Source organism: Pan troglodytes, chromosome 12 (genome assembly GCF_028858775.2).
Source record: "Pan troglodytes isolate AG18354 chromosome 12, NHGRI_mPanTro3-v2.0_pri, whole genome shotgun sequence".
NCBI lineage: Eukaryota > Metazoa > Chordata > Mammalia > Primates > Hominidae > Pan > Pan troglodytes.
Window position 1 is genome coordinate 23,546,674 of NC_072410.2, and position 21,658 is coordinate 23,568,331.

At 44.7% G+C, this 21,658-nt stretch overlaps 1 long non-coding RNA gene and 1 pseudogene across 1 annotated transcript; one reads left to right on the forward strand and one right to left on the reverse strand.

The window, feature by feature from the left end:
• Window positions 1–8,105: 8,105 nt before the first annotated feature.
• On the forward strand, window positions 8,106–11,010 carry LOC134807798 (uncharacterized). Its single transcript, XR_010149069.1, has 3 exons — window positions 8,106–8,294; window positions 9,884–10,101; window positions 10,773–11,010. It is a non-coding gene; the product is annotated as an uncharacterized LOC134807798 (long non-coding RNA).
• Window positions 11,011–15,248: 4,238 nt separating this feature from the next.
• Window positions 15,249–15,736, reverse strand: LOC129143169 (cilia- and flagella-associated protein 144-like; annotated as a pseudogene).
• Between the last annotated feature and the right edge of the window lie 5,922 nt (window positions 15,737–21,658).

Below are 21,658 nucleotides of genomic sequence, written 5' to 3' on the forward strand. Positions count from 1 at the left end.
TCTCTGCATCATCATAGTAAACTTCCTACACATGCTTTGAAAGTAAATATCAGATAATTTGGAGCACAGTATAATGGTAAAGTATAAACTGTGAACTTACACAAGGACACCACAATTTCTGCCTCACTGACGAATAACTTGGGGCATGTTCTTGACTGCTCTGAGCCCCCATTTCTTTATCTGTAAAAAGGAAATAAATTACGTAGTTGTGAGTTATTGGATGACAAAATAAAACCCAGCACAGAGGGCTGGATGCAGTGGCTCACACCTGTAATCCCAGCCTTTGGGAGGCCAAGGTGGGCGTATCACAAGGTCAGGAGATCGGGACCATCCTGGCTAACACGGTGAAACCCCGTCTCTACTAAAAATACAAAAAATCAGCCAGGCATGGTGGCGGGTGCCTGTAGTCCCAGCTACTTGGGAGGCTGAGGCAGAAGAATGGCGTGAACCCAGGAGGCAGAGCTTGCAGTGAGCCGAGATTGCGCCACTGCACTCCAGCCTGGGTGACAGAGCAAGACCCCATCTCAAAAAAAAAAAAAAAAAAAAAAAAAAAAAAAACCAGCACAGAGTAGGCATGCCAGCATTCTCTCACTTCTCAGACTGCAAAAAGATTTACCAATTTACCTCATTTTCTTCTGTTCCTTGTTCTGACCTCAGTGCATGACCCATAGCACCAAGTGTTACTGTCGTTTATGAGTGAACAATTGTGTTAATAAGGAAATAAATGGAATGTTTTCCAGCATTTTGACCTTATTTTTTAAAACTTTGTACCTCCCAGAGCTGGGAAGAGATTCCAGATTTCCAGACTTAGTCCAGAGTCATGACTAATGCTGGACTTCGTCTATAGCTCTTATTGAAATGTCAGAAAACATTTTTTGCCCCAAAAACTATTAACTGATAAATTTATAGCATCAAACTGCATTTTTTAAAGGAGGCTTTTTGTTTTTTCTTTTTTGAGAGAGAGAGAGAGTCTTGCTCTGTCACCCAGGCTGGAGTGCCTTGGCATAGTCTCAGTTCTCTGCAATCTCTGCCTCCCAGTCTCAGGTGATTCTCCTGCCTCAGCCTCCCAAGTAGCTGGGACTACAGGTGTGCACCACCACATCCGGCTAATTTTTGTTTGTTTGTTTTTGGTAGAGACGAGGTTTTGCCATGTTACCTAGGCTGATCTTGAACTCCTGGACTCAAGTGATCCACCCACCTCGGCCTCCCAAAGTGCTGAGATTTCAGGTGTGAGCCACCACACCTGGCCAAAAGAGACTTTTTTTTTTTTTTTTTTTTGAGACGAATGTCGCTCTGTTGCCAGGCTGGAGTACAGTGGCATGGTCTCAGCTCACTGCAACCTCCACCTCCTGGGTTCAAGCGATTCTCCTGCCTCAGCCTCCCGAGTAGCTGGGACTATAGGCACGCGCCACCACGCCCAGCTAATTTTTTGTATTTTTAGTACAGATGGAGTTTCACTGTGTTAGCCAGGATGGTCTCGATCTCCTGACCTCGTGATCTGCCCACCTTGGCCTCCCAAAGTGCTGGGATTACAGGCATGAACCACCACGCCCAGCCCATGCCCGGCTAATTTTTTTTTATTTTATTTTAGTAGAGACAAGGTTTCACCATGTTGCCCAGGCTGATCTTGAACTCCCGAGTGCAGGCAATCCGCCCACCTCGCCCTCCCAAAGTGCTAGGATTACAGGTATTTGGTTTTTTGTTTGGTTTTCAAGCAACCTTTCTAAATTTTGCTATGCTCACTCTTTCTTCACATGTTGGTACTGGCTAGATACAGATTTTGCTTTCCTATTGGAGACTCTTTTGAGAGCTGGCTATCCCCTCTTGCTCCTTTTCTTTTTTCTCTTCCCTACTTTCAAGTTTCTTGCTCTTTTTCTTACCCCATAAGTTACCAGAAATTCATACCCCCTTGAGAGGGCTTTTTGTTTGAACTTCAGTCTTTAGTTTCATCAACTTTTCTAAGGAAATTGATCTGTTAATGAAAGTTGGCTTGCTTGACTTCAGAATATCTGTATTATTCAGTGATGTGTTTTTCTGGTTGCTTTGTTTGAGCATAGTGTAAATATCACCCATTGCATAGCTTTGGCAGTGACATAAATCTAGCAGCGTAAGATTGAGAAAAGCTAGAAGTCCCACCACAGATTGTATTTCAGTGAAAGGGATTCTTTTTAACTGCTTATAAAACTAAAGGAAACCTATAAACATGGAAAACAATTATTAAACCCACCATATGCTCATACTGATATTAAATGGTGTGCCAGATTCTAGAAAGAGTTACCTTTTGGTAAGAGCACTGCTTGTTAACTATAGTTGATTGCTTTAGATGTCTAGTGTGTACACAAAAGCATGAATTTTATTCCTTATAACCAAAGTAGAAACCTACTCTGAGCAATTTGACAAAAGGTTTACATTATTTATTTTAGTGTAGTTTAAGATTACAGTAAGATACAATTCCCAAAGAGTGAAATATAAGACTGGGCGTGGTGGATCACACCTGCAATCCTAACACTTTGGGAGGCTGAGGCGGGTGGATCACCTGAGGTCAGGAGTTCGAGACCAGCCTGGCCAACATGACAAAATCCCGTCTCTACTAAAAATACAACAATTAGCCAGACGCGGTGGTGCGGTGCGCACCTGTAATCCCAACTACTAGGGAGGCTGAGGCAGGAGAATCACTTGAACCTGGTGGGGCGGAGGCTGGAGTGAGCTGAGATCATGCCATTGCACTCCAGCCTGGGCACACTCTCAAAAAAAAAAGTGCAATATAACTTTTCACAAAATATGGAACTGTGGTAGTCTAGAACAATGTCTCAATATACCTCCTACACTAAGTATAATAGTAAATATCTGTATTTGGTGGCATAATATGTTCTTAGTATAAACCAAAAACACATGCTGAGCATTGGACATTGTCCAATGTTTAATTCATATGATTCATTCTGAGTTTCTGACTGAGATCATTCTTTCAGACTATGTGTATTTCTCCTGGGATCCATAAAATATGCAGCCCTAACATGATTTCATTTTTGTTTCCTTTCCTGGAAAAGGAGAAATCATTCAGATCAGCTTTCATATTGCCTTATAGACGATGACTTCAAAATAGTTTGAAAGGGACTCCTTTGTTCTAGAACTGCTCTAACACAGTAGCCACTAGCCACATGTGGCTATTGAAAGATTGAAATGTGGTTATTCCAAATCAGGATGTACAGTAAATATAAAATACACACCAGATTTCAAAGGCTTACATGAAAAAAGTAATGTGAAATATCTCACTAGTAGTTTTTATAGTGATTACATGTTGAAATTTTAACATTGTGAACATATTAGTTTAAATAAAATGTATTGTGAAAATTAATTTCACGTTTCTATTTACTTTTGATAAAAGTACTACTAGAGGCTGGGTGTGGTGGCTCACTCCTGTAATCCCAGCACTTTGGGAGGCTGAGGTGGGAGGATCACGAGGTCAGGAGACCGAGACCATCCTGGCTAACAAGGTGAAACCCCGTCTCTACTAAAAACACAAAAAATTAGCCATAGTTTTTTAATACTATGAATTAGCTGTAAACCCTCATCACTCCTTTCCAAGACCCTGGCTTGAGGGAATTAGAGACTCCCCTGGGAATCCCCAGGGACTGACCTGGAGGTAGGGCTGCGAGCAGAGATTGGACCAGAGAGGGGAAATACAGGTGCTGAGTCGCTGGGTTACCTTTACATTCACCTTCCCATAATGACTGAGTCAGCCACAAAACCCACTACCTTTGGTATCTCCCCTCAAATACCCTGAGTCAGCTCGTGAGAGAGGCCCTGGGAAAGACCCAGTCACATTAAATAAAGGGACCGGGAAGGTGTGGTCTTTCCCCGGAGGACCAAGCAAGATGAAGATATACATGCGAAAAGTGCTTGGCAAACCGTGGGATGCCATGAGGAGCTGGCCTGACAAAATATGGAATGTGCTCAGGGAGCCTCAGTCCCCAGGGCCCCCCACACCCATCAGCACCCCATAGTGATGCAGACCACTTCCTGCCACGTCATGGTTGACCTTTCCTCGGCACTTGGTCCTGTTTTTTATTTATAAACTTCCCTCCAACACATGCTTGTTTGGTATTGATCTGGGGCTGTGTAAAGTGGAAAATTCCTTCCTGGTTTCCTTGAAGAACAGAGGCTGTTCCAGATGAGGTCTGGAGTGAGCTACAGAGGGTGATGCTGGCTTTAGGAGTGGTGGCTGCTGGGTCTGAATGTTAGAGGCCACACATCTCCAGTAGTAGTATTATTCTGGGAGATGGGAACTCTGTGTGTGGATGTCCCCTCCCATACACCCAGGGACTTCTGAGAAATGCTGCTGTTCACTAATACAATTCCACCCTCATCTCCCAGGCTGTCCCTGGAGAGGAGCTCTCCACTTGAGAAGGACCTCAGAGCCCTGGCTCTTGTCATCCAAATTCACCTTTCCTCTGGGGCTCTTATAGGAAAGGTGAGATTTGCCACTACTCACCTGTGATCCTCTGGCATAACCACCTTGCAAAGATAACCCAAGAGAAATGGAAGCCTCAGGGATATACCACCAGATGAACTGAAAGCAAGGTAGAGGTTTTCGCATTCCCATGGCAGGTTTCCTCATTAGCCCCCATCTCCCACCACATCAGAAAAGGAGAAAATAGATCTTTCCTGATTTCAGGCCCAGAACTAGGCTCAAGAAGAAAGAAGTGTACTCTCACGACTGGCTAAGACTTGCTGGACTGACACCTATGGCTGGAAGATGACTTGTTTTGCTCCATGTCTCCTCATTCCTACACCTATTTTCTGCTGCAGGATGAAGCTAGGGTTAGCATTCTAGACACCCAGTTGAGCTCAGGCGTAGAGAAGAGGAGGATGGGATAAGAGCTGGGGCCATCCCCATGTCATGGTGGGTGAGAGCTGGGGCCATCCCCGTGGTCATGGAGGGTGAGGTGAGAGCTGGGGGTTATCCCCATGGTCATGGAGGGTGAGGGCTGGTGGGGGGAGGCATCCCCACGTCATGGTGGGTGAGAGCTCGGAGCATCCCCATGTCATGGTGGGTGAGAGCTGGGGGTCATCCCCATGTCATGGAGGGTGAGGGCGGGTGGTCATCCACATGGTCATAGTGGGTGAGAGCTGGGGGTATCCCTACATCATGGTGGGTGAGAGCTGGGAGCATCCCCATGTCATGGTGGGCGAGATCTGGGGGGTATCCCCACGTCATGGTGGATGAGAGCTGGGGGAATCACCTGTCATGGTGGGTGAGAGCTGGGGGGATCACCTGTCATGGTGGGTGAGAGCTGGGGGGATCACCTGTCATGGTGGGTGAGAGTTGGGATTCATCCCCATGTCATGGTGGGCTGAGCCCACATGGAAGCCTGTGCTTGGACAGCGTATGCCCTTTTCTCTGTTTTTCCACAATGAACAATTAAACTGTAAATGTTAAAAATATCAGTAATTTGTGAAATAAATTTTATTCTCATTTGAGCCGCATAAATCACAATTTTGTTTGTTTACCATGCCTGTCAAAATCATAAACATTTTCTTATCGGTTTAAATAATGAAAACTGATTTCTGCTAAAATCATCTGACAATTAGCTTGTCAACATTCAAATATTTTTCACCTTAAATCCACTACCTTCGTGGTGTGGTCCACTGAAAAGTTGGGCAAAACCCAATCTGTGATTGAGGCTATAGAGAAACATGAGGGTCATGCACAATAGCTTTTTTTCCCCACACTTAGTAGATGGACTGTTTCTCAGTCTGACAGCCACCAAAGCTTTATGTCCTGATGAATATTTTCGTCCTCTCATCCTCTCTGATGGCCTCATTTCTCCAAATTTCTTCTTCTCCTCCTTTTTTTTTTTGAGACAGAGTTTCGTTTTTGTCACCGAGGCTGGGATTAAAAGCATGAGCCACCGAGCCCGGTCAAGGCTTTCATATTTTTAAAACTTTGAAGTACAATGAGAAACATAATTTAGTAAGCAACTCAGTATGCACACACGGAATGGAAAAAGCTCTGTTCTATGTTATTTGTTCTATTTTGTTCAAGTCTAGCTCAATTTTTCAAAATGCTGGTCACAGCTCGCCAACTTGTTTTAATAACCAACTTATGCCTTTCCACTGCAATCTGGAGAGCTCAGCCTCTCAGGCTGCTGGTCCCCCTGTCAATCACGATACTTTGGCTACTTTGCTTTCTTCAATCAACAAGGCTTTATCAAGAATTTATGGCTCTTTTAATTATCTGACTTCCTGGTCAATCAGCTTTGTTTGTGGTTTTAAATGACCACAGGATAGTAGAAGTGAACATAATTTCCTGCCTGTGTAAAAGGATGACATCAAGAGGAAAAGAAAGCAGCTCACTGGGTGAAGAACCTTGAGAAAGAGATGAACATTTCCTCTCTTGAGACACAGGACAAACAAGGTCACGCCTGAGCTCGGCAAACAAGGACTTCGGTGCCTGCCTACGGCGCCATTGCGCCCTCTAGTGGCTGCTGAGGAACCGCTGTCCAGCCCGAAGCTCACAGAGCCCCGTTCAGGCTGCCGCAACCTACCTAGGCGGCCAGAATGGAGCCTTACAGGTGGGCGGGCATCCCGGGGTGCACACATTACCTTCTCGGGGCTCTCCAACTTAAGGCCAAGGATATCTTTCTTCTTTTTTGGCTGCTGAGAAGGTGGAGATAGTGCCATTTTCGAATGTGTTCCTAACTCTTGGGCTTCTGAGACTGCCGCAGTCTGTCCAAGGGTGGTGAGTGGGGATCAGCAGGCTCTGTTTACTGTGTGCTCGCAAGAGGGGACTGCGGTCATAGGGATTTCAGAGAGGTGGCCCTGGCGTCGGGCCCCTGGACTCCAGTCACAACTCAACCACTTGCTGAGGGAGTATGCTAGCTAAATCCCTCGTGCAAGTCAAAAACCCTGTGCCCCAGTTTCTTCCTCTGTAAAAAAGGGATAATACGATGTTGGTATCCTTATTGCCCACTACAAAAAGGGCCAGAGAATATGAACAGGACATTTACAAAGTAAGGATTAATTCGTACAAAAGCCCGGTGAACGGAAAATGTGTGTAACATCACAAATGATCTGATGCTGCCAGGTAGGGGGGCATTTGCCATGTGCCAGACCCTAAGCTAAGCTCTTTAAGTACATTATCTCATTAACAGTCAATTATCCTATATCCTCTCCATTTTAAAATGAAGAAAGTAAGTGTGTAAGAGATTAGATAACCCACCCAGGGGTAACACAGTTGTTAGACATGGCCCCAGGGAAGTGTATCACTGGCTGGGTATTTCACGATGTTACAGCATTCCTTTTAAATTGTTAGGCATGATAATGGTAGCATTGTTATGTTTCTAAAAGCATCTTATGTGTTAGAGGTGACATACTGAAACATTTGTGAATGAAATACTATGATGTCTCGGATTTACTTCAAAATAATCCAGTGCAGGGAGTGGTGGAGGACATGAGTTTGTGAAACAAGACTGCCCATGAGTGAAGTTCATTCATGAAAACATACAGCAGTAAAAAAAATTTTAAAAACAAAGAAACTCACAACCCTCAGACACTTACGCAAGTCTGCTGTGAAATAAGACATCCTGGCTATTCTGAAGAGCCGGATGAAACTAGGGATGGAGATTTTTGTTTTGTTTTCAAAATATGAACAGCTTTTTCCTCCCTGATTATTTGCTCGTTGGGTAAATTTATGAAAACAGGAAGTTATAAAAATATTCATTATCCTTTTGGTGTATATATGAATATTCACATAGATTTGATCTTGCAATACCAATCTTAGATTTATGAATTGCGTTAGTCAGGGTTTTCTAGAGAAACAGAATCAATATGACTTTTATATATATACAAAATTAAGAACTGTCTCCCATGATCATGGAGGCTGAGAAGGCCCACAATCCACTCTCTGTGGGCTGGAGACCCAGGAAGGCCAGTGAAATATTTCTTTAGTTGGAGTCCAACACCCTGAGAACCAGTGGCGCTGATGATATAAATCCTGGTCTGAAGGCAGAAGATGAGATGGTTCAGCTCAAGTAGTGAGTGAGGCAGATTTTGAAAAGGGGTGGAGAAGAATTCCTCTTTCTTCTGCTTTTTGTTCTATTCAGGCCTTCAAGGGATTTGGATGATGCCCACCTGCTCTGGGGAAGGCTCACTGTCTTACTGAGTCCATTGATTCCTGTGCTAATCTCCGCTGGAAACACCCTTACAGACACGTCCATAAATAATGTTTAATCTGGGCATCCTTCAGCCCAGGCAAGTTGACATATAAGGTGAACCATCACATGGATGTTTAGGTTTGTTCTATTTGTTACTTTTACAAACAGAGTGCATTCATCTGATCATTTGCCTTAGATAAATTACTGGAAATAGAAGAATTTATCTTTTAAATAGATCTATTTATATCTGATCATTTGATGCATTCTTCCAAATTTCCCTCCGGAAAGCTTGTACCAGTTGTGACTCCCACCAATGCTGGCTGAAGATGTCAGAAAGAAAAACCTATTCTAAGGTGTCCCAGGCTCAAGCCTGAGTTCCTAGTTTGGTAATAACACTGGGGAATTTCTTGTTTTATATATTTTTTGTGCATTCCAAAAGAAATGATCAACAAGCTGTGATGGGATGTTTTTGGTCTTGAAGGACCTAGTAATACACTTCTCTGTTTCAAGGTGTGGCTGTGCAATTCCCAGCCCCACTAGTCCCCTGTCTTGTATGTTTATCCATTGTACCTTCTCTGCTGCTGGTGATTCTCAGTAGGGCACGTTCTCAAGCAGGCCTCCCTAGGGGTGGATGGTGCCATTGCTTCCATCCAGTTGGATGGATCCTAAAAGCTTAACAGGCCATAACACAGGGGTGGAGAAAGCTCAGAGCTCCTAACAAAAGGGGAGAACCATCTGGCCTTTCCCAGTACCTACTCTAGTAGAGCAGGTTAATTAAAAACAGAAGCAACCATAAGACCTGACTGGTGTTATCTCTTTTCCCAGCCCCAACCAAGGCAAAATAACAAAAAAAGCCTATACTGAGTCTCAGGGTCTTTTGTTTATGATTCCCATGTGTGTGGTCCCAGAGAGAAAGAGGTTGGAGGAAGCAGGGGCTTGAGGTCAGCAGGCTGCAGTGGAGAGCTGCTTTCCTGTGAGGAGGCTGAAGTCCCCTAAAACGAAGAGAAAGCTTGGGATGTTGGGCTATTCCCGACCCTGCTTTCATGTCACTCTCTCTGATTTCATTTCACATATCACAGTTGACAGGGCACAGATACTCTCGAGACTTTTTTTTTTTTTTTTTTTTTTTTTTTTTGAGATGGAGTCTCGCTCTGTCACTCAGGCTGGAGTGCCGTGGCATAATCTCGGCTCACTGCAACCTCCACCTCCTGGGTTCAAGTGATTCTACTGCCGCAGCCTCCCAGGTAGCTGGGACTACAGGTGCATGCCACCACACTCGACTAATTTTTGTATTTTTAGTAGAGACGGGGGTTTCACCATGTTTGCCAGACTGGTCTCAAACTCCTGACCTCAGGTGATCTGCCCACCTTGGCCTCCCAAAGTCCTAGGATTACAGGCATGAGCCACCACACCAGGCTCTAGAGACATTTCTAAAGGGGATGCTTGGAATCTTGAGAAGCCTGTAGGTCTTCTTGTAGGCAATCAATTATCTGCTCATTGAAGTAAGAAAGCCAAGTACTTGATTGGGGGCAGGTGGGTGGGCAATGGTAGGACATTTACTCCCAGCCCCCATGCTTGAAAATCAATTCTCTTTCCAGTTTTCCAACTTTTCTGTTTCAAGCAACATCAGTCAGGTGTCAGAATGCCCACAAAGCTTTTCTGATTGAATGAGTAATAGGTAGGCTCTATTTTATTCTGTGTGAAAATTAAGGGTCTTTATCTCTCAGCTCTTACCATGGCCAATAAATAAATGCTTTGGAAGGTACAGCCGTGGCCTTCTCTGGAATTGAGGACCCTCAGAACACTGCTGGCACCCTAGACCTTCCACAGAGCTTGGCCCAGTGAATGAATGATGGGAACTCGGACGCAACAGCAGTGGTGAGATTTGCTCGGGTCTCTCCTGCCCAAGTTAATTTGCGTATCTGTTGTATGGCTTCCAAGCAAGGTAAGGACCATTTGGCCTAATTTTATTTGTATCTATAATCCAACCTAGGGGTTTGAAGGACAAATATCAAACAGTGGCAGATTTCTGTTTCGGTGTTGAGCACCGGGTGTCCCTTCAGGCCCTGTTCAAGGCAGCTCCCAAGAGACCAGTGGGCAACCTAGTGTTAGGAGGGTGCCTGTTCCACCTCTCTAGGGTATGAGACCAAAAGATGGGCTTTGTTTGGTTTCCTGGAAACCTCGCCTCTGTGAAAGAGCATTCAGGGATCTCAAAGGACCAATCTTGTACTTCCCTCCATGCCACCTGTCTACCTTCCAAGCCAAAGGTGCATGGTAGCCACTTTAGGGGGAAATGGGAGAACTCAGGTAGTCATTTAGCCATGCTATTACAAAAGTCCCAAACTGGCCTTTTGTAGTTTTGTTGTCACCTTCTGCCACTCATTGAACACATGGGCCTCCTATATGGATACAGAGGTGAGCATAGAGGCATTTCTCTGCCCTGATGGCATGCATGATCTAATAGATGGAGGAGACAGCCACAAGGAAGGGGTGGGAAGATGGCTGGGGGTAGGGGAGTGAGGAGATGCAGAGAGAGAGCAGGAGGAAAATCATGGAAGAAAGCCATTTGATGAGAGACTCTCTTTTTCTCTTTCTTTTTAAAAAATGCAACACTAGTCACAAGGGGTTGTGGCTGACCTGACTGTGACACCCCCAGCCCCCACCTGAGGAAGAGGCAACAGCTCCGGCACCTGTTTCTGACCTAGGGGCCAGGTGATGGCCCGGCTCCACACCACATCAGGCCTGAGTGTGGGAAAGCATTGCGGCCAGGAGCCATCTGGGAACTTGAAACAGAGCCGTGCTCTCCTCCGAGCTGTCTGGTTTCAATTAAACCCATGGCTAAAACCTCCACCAGGTATGTCCATTTGGGACGTTGTTTTGGCTTATTTAGAATAAATAATCTATAGTGGTTTTCCCTTGGTACTCAGGGAAATTGTCATCGGGTGAAACCAGCCTGAAATAAGTACTGAGATCATGCTTGGAGGTCCCGCTGGCCCGTGGGGAGGGGTGGCGGGGGCGGTGGCGCGGGGTGGAGGGAGGGTCGGTCCTGCTTTGCTGAGGACGGAGCGGCCTGGGAAAGAACGGCCTGTCTTCAGGGCTCGTCCTCGCCTCACTCTGTCTGCCCCTGAGGGTCTGTCCACCACAACACGAACCCTGTGGATGTTCCAGGGAGGTATCTGGTAGTCTGACCTCAGTGACAAAGAAGGGACCTTACAACCCAGGCAGATGAGCAGCGTTAAGTCCCAAACCCAAGTGAGGGCTCCAGCGATTGCCCCACGTGTCCCGCAGGGAGCGCCCTGGTGTTTTTCCTTCACTTCCTAAAGGGATTCTAAAAAGAACATGCAACCTTGATTTGTCAGAAAGCAATAAAAATGCATGCAGAGAGCTGACTAGAGCCCGGATTCTACATGCCTCCTTCTTGCCTCAGAAACACAGAGGAATGAATGAATTAAAGACACAACACTCAGCCCTAGGCTTCAGGATTGGATGGGTGAACATTTTGGGGTAGGCTTTTCTAGAGATGTGCCATCAAGGTGGGAAGAGTGTCAAATGAAATCTCACTTTATAATCACAACAGCCCCATAGACTGTTGTGGCAGGTGGAAGAGAGGTGTAGCCAGGTAATTGAGTTCAAGGCAGCATGGTAGAAACATGATTTTTTTCCCCAAAGTCAAGCCCTTTTTTTCCATTAGGTAGAAGCTCCCTTCAGTTATTTCTGCTAGGTTTCATAGTTTTGCAGTCACTTCTGGTGCTTTGAAGAGTCATTTGGGGTTTATCAGATTCAGCTCTGGTTCATGTTAAAACTTTAATCATTTGATTCCAAGCTTTTCTTTTCCTCTACTCTGCTCATGGGATATGGGAGCTGAGACTAGTGGGTGGAATAAAGGTGGTGATGGGCTGCTGTCACACACCTGTCCTCTTCCTCCATCTCTCCCACCTCATTTGGAGCAGTGAGAGATGAGGGAAAAAACCATGTCTACATCTTTGACTACATATGATGGCTCTGCCTGGGGTACCACAACTGCCATCCCTGCTCATTGCCCAAGGGCATCAAGTGGATGGATGGTGACACCTTCATGTCCTACAAGGGGCTCACATCTGAGGAGAGACCCTGGCAAAGGTGGGTTTTGGAGGGACCCAGCTGTGCTTTCAGGCTGCCATGCAGTGGGTGGCCTCACACGCACACCTGTGGGGCCTGTGCTGCTTTGTGCCTGGAGCTTCTAGCTCAGTTTCCCACCACGGTCTACCTTCAGGTCTGCAGGTGCGCTGGGGCTCCATTTCCCTACTTCTTAGGAATCAGAACCTCTGGTGGCATGTGCCCAACTTTGAGGGGAGCAGGCATTCATGGCCCACTCCATTGGGCAGGGCCTCACCACACCACCTCTTCTCAAGTCTACTTTTCTCTAGTTCAGGGACTCAGGGACAGACAGTACAGTGAATCTACCAGCTAATCAGGTGCACAGCAGGAATCAAAATCCAGTCCCACTTTATTGATGGCACTCAAAGTTTTGGAATAATTATCTTGGGGATCTCCCCTCACCCTGGTAGAGTGAGGAAGAAATAAGCTCTTTTCATGAACCAAACACAAAGGCCCAAAGACGACCTGTGAGCTCTCCTCATATGTGGAGTGGTTGCTCATTGGGGTGGGGGTGTGGGTGGGGCCAGTTCCTAGGGAACGTCCCTCTCAGTGGGCTTGTGGCTGGTGCTCAGCATGTTCTGTCTTCAGCCTCAGCCTCTGCTGAAGATCTTGAACAAGAGGAAAGATACTGTGTGGCATCTGACACCACATTTTCTAAAAGAACTTCTGAAAACCAAAGAAAAAAGACAATAGAAAAATGGACAAACAATATAAACAGGAAATTCAAAGCCACAGGACACCAAATAATCAAGACCCATAGGAGAGCCCAACCTCACTAATAATAAGGGACATGTCATTACACAATAGTTACTGCTTTATATCTTGCAGATTAGCAAAGTTTAAAGGGCCTGGCAATGTTGGTGAGGTCATGGGGCAGTAGGGATGCTTCTCTGTTGAACTTACTGCTCACTGGTAGAATCACTGTGGAGAGAGCATTTAGCCATAATGCTCATAGCTGTTCTAGGCACATAGCCTAAAGAAGCTCTTATTCATGCAAATAAGGGCATGTGCATAAGAATATTTATTGATGTGTTATTTGTAACTGTGGAATTTTGGAAGCAGACTAAATATGTCCGTGGATAGGAGTACAGAGAAGCTGTGTACATCCCCCAAATCCACTATTATGTGCAGTTTAAAAAGAATGAACTTCAGATACATGTATGAACATGGGTAAACTTCAAGCCATGTTGATAAAAAGTTTCAGAATAATATGCACAATATTTATATTAGTTATATGTAGCAAAATATAACATACAAAACAGAATCTAAGATTGTCTCACAAGGTTACTTGTGAGTTTATCATAGTCTTATTCACTTCCAGCTTTAATGTAGGATGCTTTTGTTACCTTATTCTGGGCTCAAGCTTTTGGAAACAGCTTATATCTGAAACATCAAAGGCCATTGATTCTATGTCCCAAATAAAAGCCTGCTATTGGCTTGAATGACAATAACAGACTTTTATTATTGACAACAGTAATAAAATTGATGCCTATTGCTTGATGCTGTGTCTCAGTTAGACCTGGCTTTCTATATAGGCAGTTACCTACCCAGTAACATTTTAGAGATGCTGGAAAGTTGTGTTGCTCTAAAACATCTCTGGGGGAGACCAGTCTACTACTACATACATTTCTAGAATTAAAATTTTAAAATAGTTAATGTATGCAATCAGCAAGAGTATTTTATTAATGTCTCCAACAGCTTCATTCACACACTTGCAAGGGTACATTTATTTGATTGCATTTCAATTTGACGGCTGAGATAGAAAGGAGACAAAATGGAAGCTTTGTTATAGGAAAGGAGTACAGAATTGACATTTAGTGCGGGCTGCTGTGGGAAGAAGGCATAAGTGGGCACCACTCTGGGGATGATGTTACAATGTTCTTTGGACAAAAGGACAAGGAAGGACAACGTTGAATGAATGCAGGTGTTTTGTCTAAACATATAAACAAGTCACAGCAAACTACACTCGGCATCATGAAATGGTGCTGCTGACCACTATAGGGATTCATGTTTTGTTGAGCATTTAGTATGTGCCAGGCAGTGGCTGTACAAGCCTTTACAAGAACCTTCTGAGGTATATTTTGCACATGCCTATATATCAGGCTTTAGAGAGTTTTGATCGCTTTCCCTAGTACTCCATAGTATTTGAACCCAGGGCTGGCTGACTCCAAAATTCAATAAGCCATAGTGCCCCTAAGTGATAGTTTCCCTCCTACTCTATAGTTTATTCCCGGAGAATGTGTAAGTTTGTAATAGACTACACTTTGGGTATGAGCAGTACATTTTCTCACCCTTCCTTTGATTCCACTAGGAAGCTTCCTGTGTGCATTTGGCTCCTGTGAGTCCATGCCCAGGCTTGGTCAACCCTAACATGATACAGCTTGCACAGTTTGTAGGCAGCTTTGCAACACAGGATAGATGAACCTAAATCCTCGGAGATTCTTTTCAGCTGGATTAGGTGGGAAAAATTGTCTCTCTCTTGCTCCCTCTCCTACTCTGTCTCTGAAATGTGGGTATAGCTTTGCTGGTAGCAGTCTTTCCTTCCACAAGGATAGATTTTGTTAGCGTCAAGAATGAATCATGTCAAAAGTGAAGAGTCAAGAGATAAGCAGAATCAGAGAAGGAAAGAGAGACCAAGAGAGATCTGTGACATTGTTTGAGTCCCTGGATCCTGTCATGCCTGAATTCCTTGGAACTCTGAAGTTTAGGAGTTAACTATTTCTCATTTCTGCTTAAATTTGGTTTCTGTTTCTCACAATGGAAATAATCCTAACAAATACAAGCCTCAATATGTTAGTCTTTTCCAGCAGACTTCTTTCTGATTGATATCACCGTAGCAATGTGAATTTTTCTATGAAATCATGTAAGTTTCTCTCCTTGGAAAAGAGATTAAAAAGCCATACTAGGTTTGGGGTTCCTATCATAAGCGTGTTTGGGTATAAATTATACAATGGCTCAAAAGTAACATGAAAAATTTATTTTTGGGGGCAGTGCACACTTAGGGCATGAAATCCGGCGCCTCAGTCCACTGCTGGGATGCCACTGGTGGCCATCATCTCCTCCCAGGCTCCACATCTGAGCCTTGTAGAGAGCGATGTCATTGCAGACCCTGCAGTGGTTCAGCCTGCGATCTGGGCATTCTGGGTTGAGGGAGGGCCCTGAGTCCCATGCACTTTCCTGGTTTTCGGTCTGTGTCTGGGTCCCTCTTCCTTGGTCCCTGGGCAGCGTGGTGAATGAGATTCGGAAACCTGGCGTCTCCAGGCTCCTCCAGGTTACCATGCCAAGACATGGGCTTCCTGGTGATCTGTGGACCTCGTGGAGGGGTTCACGTGATACCGCGCATAGACGTTCTGGGCTGGTAGCCCTTTGAGGTACAGCTCCTGCAAGATCTGGTTCTGACGGACCTCATCCTGGATCACCTTCTCCCTGGGGTGTCCCGCCATGGCCTTGGCATTGCTCCATCGGGTTCGATGCGCTCTCTGCTCCCTTGTGCCTCTCTCCCTGGCCCCGGGCTTCTGCCTTCTCCAGGCAACGGTGTCCCACACGGTCTCCAGGCTACAGCACTCCCACAGCCCCAGCTCCTGGCGACCCAGCCCTTACCCCAACCGCCCGTGGACACCTCCAGGAAAGGGCTCCCTGTCACGGGACAGACCCGGAGGTCATGGCATGTGGTTAGGCCTCACCTTGGCCAGTCGTTTCTCTCCCAGCGAGCAGAGGCGCCGCTTCCTCGTGCTCTCCCTTCTCTGTCTCGGGCCTGTAGTTTGCTCCGTGGTTCCAGACCAAGGCCCACGGGGAAGCCATTGCCAAATGCAGAGGCTGGCCCGGCTGGCTGAGCAGGCAGCGGAGGCCGAGGGTGGGTGTCCGTGGTCCTGCGTCCCCGTGTCCACAGCCAGGCCGCGGGGACCCCAGGGTCCGCTCCTTCGTTGCCCGAGCACGGCACCTGCAGGGGCCCCTCCGTGGGGTCGTGGATCGTCAGGGCCGCGTGGGTGGCTGGGTGGGGGCGGGCTGCAGGCAGGCTCTAAAAGCAGGGGCTGGGCGGGGGCGTGGGGGGATAGGGAGGGACGTAGTGGAAGTTGGGGCCCCAACGGACATGCGGGCGGCAGATGCAGCGCTTATGAAGATTCAGGCAGGAAGAGCTCGGCAGGGCGATGCCCACGACGGGGTAGTGGACGGGGACGAATTGGTTCAGAGACGGGTAGCAGATGGGGCAGAAGGACGAGTAGGTGGGATGGAACAGGAGCGTAGTCTGCGGGTCCAGAAACGGGGGACGGATGGGAGGAAAGAAGAGCCGACCGCCAGGGCGCTGCAGGGTGGCGCCGAGCGGGCGCCAGGGTTGGGAGGCGGAAAGGCGGGGCAGCTTTCGAGTCATTTTCAGCGAGTGCAGCGCTCCCTCGTCGGAACGGTCGGAGTGCGCGGCGAGCGCGGGGCCTGCGCGGCTTTTATCTCCTCAGGGCGTTCCAGGGCGGAACGTGCTTTGTGACCTGCGCCCCCCGTGAAGCCGGGAGCCCCTCGCGAGTTGGCACAGGGCCCCATCTCAGGGTTTAGGAGCGAACGGGGAAATGGAAGACAGAGGAAATGGGGGGACATAGCAACCCCTATTGTACCCTGTAGTTTTGCCCTCAGTAGGCAAAGGCTGATCAGAGGGCTAGGATACAGTTAGAGGCCGGGGGCCTGGGGGAGCGGCTCTGAGCAGGATCTGGGAAAAGGGGACGAAGTCAGTGCCCCAGGCGCCTTCCCTTAAGACAGCGCAGCGTTCAAAGCCCTTCAGTCCTTCACATCACTGCGGGAACATGCGCAATTAGACATGCTAGGTCCATTTTACCCATGGGACAGGAAGGACCAGAGAGGGAACCTCCATAGGCTGGCGGTGGGTGACAAAGCAGGTGGGGCTAGAACTTGGGTCAGGAGAGGGCAGGTAGGAGGGAAGGCAAAATGCCCCAAGCGCGCACCAGCGGCCTTGCCTCTCCTGCATGTCTGGACGGGCTCCTGCAGGGGGCGCGTCAGAGCAGACCTGGGCGTTTCCTAGCTTACCCTTGGTCCCCGTGTTCCTTGGTTTGAAGCTTTACTCTTTAAAATACTTTTTAAAAATCTTTAAATATTTATTTTATTTCATTTTAGATTCCTGGGTACATGTGCATGTTTGTTACATGGATATATTGCATAATGGTGAGGATTTGGCTTCTAGGGTACCCATCACCAAAATATGAACATTGTACCCAATAGGTATTTTTTATCCCTCACTACCATCCCACCCTCCTCCATTTTGGAGTCCCCAATGTCTGTTACTTCCATCTTTATGTTCATATGTACTCATTGTTTAGCTCTCACTTTTAAGTGAGAACATGCAGTATTGTACTTTCTGTTTCTGAGTTATTTTACTTAGTATGATGGCCTCCAGCTCCATGATGTTGCTTCAACGGACATGATTTCATTCTTTTTTATGGCTATATAGTATTCCTTACCATATTTTCTTTATCCAATCAACTGTGGCTGGACATTTAGGTTGGTTCCATGATTTTGCTATTGTGAATAGTGCTGCAGTAAACATCTGAGTACAAGTGTCTTTTTTAATGTAATGATTTCATTTCCTTTGGGTAGATTCCCAATAGTAGGATTGCTGGGTCAAATGGTAGTTCTATTTTTAGTTAATTGAGAAATCTCCACACTGTTTTCCATAGAAGTTGAACTAATTTACATCCCCACCAACAGTGTATAAGCGTTCCTTTTTCTCTGTGTCCTTGCGTTGTTTTTTTGACTTTTTATTAACAGCCATTCTGACTGGTGCAAGATGATATCATTGTGGTTTTAATTGGCATATCTCTGATGACGAGTGATGTTGAGCATTTTTTCATGTGTTTGTTGGCCGAGAAACAACTTTTAATGTATCTACTTGGCATAACCTAGCCAGACAAATGCTTTCTATAGTTATGAAAGTGGAATTAAATTTGAACCAATAAATGTCATAATCCTCTACTACTCCATCACTTCTCCCCACTCCTAGACACACAGGCTTTAGGAATAAGTGAAAGAGTGAGGGCTGATCCCTAATGAGGCAGTGTGGAGCAGATGGGCTATCAGTGGGTCTCTTCAGGCGATTGGCTGGTGCTAGAGAGGAAGGGCACACCCAGGAAGGGACTGGGGCTGTCACTGGTACACTTGGGTTGTTCCGATGGTGCTTCAAAACACAAGAACAAGCCAAGCAACCACACAAATGGGGGCTAAGCACAGCCATGCTTTGGGTTAAGCGGGCATATTGTCATCAAAGACCTCTCCACCTTTCTCTGTCCTGAAGAAGGTTGCCCAGATTGTGAGCACAGCCCGTCCTGGTTCCATTTGGGGAGTTTGGGATGCTTAGAAAATTTCCTTTTCATACCTGACATGCCCAAATAAAGAGAGATCTCTTTCTTTTTCTCTTTTTAAAAGGCCTGATTTAAAGACTGCTTAAATCAACATAGATGAATTAGATAAGTCATTATGCAACAATGCCTTTTCCATAATGACTCAATTTCTGAACATGGTGTGACTTGGTGGGTTGCGTTTTGCTCTGGTTGTTCTAAGGAGGGGAGCTTAGGGCAATGACCTGGGACAGCTCTAAGATTTTGCCTTTTCTTTTAGCTGGAACCATGTGCTAGAACTATCAGAGTATGACCAAGTTTTCCTTTTTTGCTTGGTTTGACATTGCTGCCTAAGATAAGACATACAGTACAGGCTGCAGAAACACACAAAAATTCTGCTGATAATACACACTTGTTTCTATGGCCAGGAAGCCCCAATTTGCTCACCTCCTCACCACCATGACCAGGTGTGAATTCACAGGTAAAAGGGCAAGTTTGTTTACTCCTAGTTGCTCTTGAATAGAGAGTTGACTTTTTCACCCCCTTGGCTTGTAACTGCTGAGTTCACTAATAAACCCTTCCTTTTAAAATGGGGGAAAATAAAACTAATCAGAAAATATCGTAGGAGATAAAGAAGAATCATAAGAACCCATTGTGGAAGTTCAAAAAGAAACCGTTGAAGGTCTAAAAGCTCAGAAAAATATTTAGATCACTGATGCTATAATAGATTTAAGTAAAACAGACAGGGGCCACAAAGGGTAACATTCTAGAATATTTTGAACAATAAAATTTAGTGTAAGCCACTTGAGGGCACCCTTTCTGCTCTGCATATCTCAATAGAGACTCTACTTATAAATGCTTTTTAAAATCTCTGGGCTTTCAATTTCTTTATGCCAATTTTCAAACAGATTATTGAAATCTGACTGAAGAATAAGCTTATAAACATCCCTAGTAATATATCCAAATTGTGTTTAAAAAGTATTTTTGAGTTGAGATCAATAAACTGGTTTGAAGTCTAAGGTTTCAAACATAAGTAAGACATGAATCTTGAAAATAACTCAATTAAGAAATAAGTAGAAAAGATTTCAACATAAGGCAATAAAAGATACCCTCCTTCCACAGCGAAATATCACCTTCAACCAAAGTTTCTTTTTCTTGAATCAATTTTATTATGTTTAATTTTCATATTGTGTAGGAAGGGCAAGGGAAATGGGGCATGGGAGGTCAGAGAGAACTTTCTGGAGAATGTGATCCCCACATAAAGGAATGTCGGCTGGAAACGGTGGATGGGGTGGAGGTGGATGTGGCCGAAGACCTTGTCTCACACGAAGAAGAAGCATAAAATCATGAGAAGTGTTCAGAGCCCCACAAAGACTTCAATTTCTCAAAACATGAAGTCAAGAATGAAGGGGGGACTAGAAGGTGGAGGTTGGGGTGAAGAACTCAAGAACGAGGAGAGAGGGAAGGGTGTGGGAGCCTTGAACAGGCACAGCTGGAGAAAGACTTAGTGGTATTACATTTTTAAAGATTTCTCTGCTCATAAATACTTGAAAAAAAACTTGAAAATGCAAAAAGCACAAAGAAGTCATCCCCAATCCTGGAATATAGGCATAAACACAGACTATTTTTATTTTATAATGTATTTTAACATCTGACAATACCAGCCACCTTTATCGTTATACTTTTGTCTACACTTTCTTGACTCTTTTTGTTCATTCATTAGTGTCTTAAGTTTCTATTGGTATTTTGATTTTAATTGTTTTGAATTTATGCTAACTTACAATTTTATGCCTCTCTAGAAACAGGTACTATCTCTTAATACAATATTTCTCTAATATCTCTTAATATAACAGTACTTTTTCACATAGATCCTGGCTTAAGTTTCTTTAAAATTTCTTCTCAGAAATTGTTTTGTTGTTGCTATTGGGAATGTTTTTTTCCATTTTTTTTTCTCATAGTTACTTCCAGGCTGATGAAATCCTGGTTTTTCTACTTTTATTTTAACTTGTCAACTGCTGTTTATTTTATTTTATTGGCAGATTTATTTTGTTTATATAGACAATCATAACCGGAAATAGTAATAAACTTGTCTTTTTCTTTCCATTATTTGTGGTGTTTGTTTCTTTTTTCTGTCTAATTTTTAGACTGTCTAAAATTTTGCTTAATAGGAATGAGAGGGGACATCTCTATGGTTTTACTCTTAGCTATGATGTTGGCTGTTTTTATTTTCTTTAAAAATTTTAATTATTTTACATTTAAATTGTTTTAAATTAAATGATCTTCTAGGCTTAGTTGACTAAAAGCTTTAAATTTTGAAAATTTGTATTGAATTTTGTCATAGGAGTCTTCGGCATATATTAAGATGATTATATGATTTTTCTTCTTTGACTTTTTGGTATGATGAAGCATATTGATACATTTCCTGATATTAAGCCATCTTTGAATTCCTGAGTATACAGTGTACTTATATTTGTTAATGTGCTTCATTTATCTAATTTTATTTGTAATTTTCATTTATATTTGCAAATGAAATTACGAATGAATCTTTACATTTACTAACTCTGTCCTGTAGAAATTATGCTGGCTTGCCAGGTGTGGTGACTCACACCTGTAATCCCAGCACTTTGGGAGGCTGAGGTGGGTGGATCTCCTGAGGTCAGGAGTTCAAGACCAGCCTGGCCAACATGGTGAAACCCCATCTCTACTAAACAAAACAAAACAAAAACAACAAAGAAACAACAAAAACAAAGTAGCCAGGCATGGTGGCAGGCACCTGTAATCCCAGCTACTTGGGAGGCTGAGACAGGAAAATCGCTTGAACCCAGGAGGTGAACGTTGCAGTGAGCTGAGAAAGCACCATTGCACTCCAGCCTAGGTGACAAGAGTGAAACTCTGTCTCAAAAAAAAAAAAAAAAAAAAAAAGAAAGAAAAGAAATTATGCTGGCTTTATAAAGCAAATTACACACCTTTTCATCTTTTAATAAGCTCTGGCAGTGTTAATATAGGCTGGAAATTATTTCTTCTTTACAG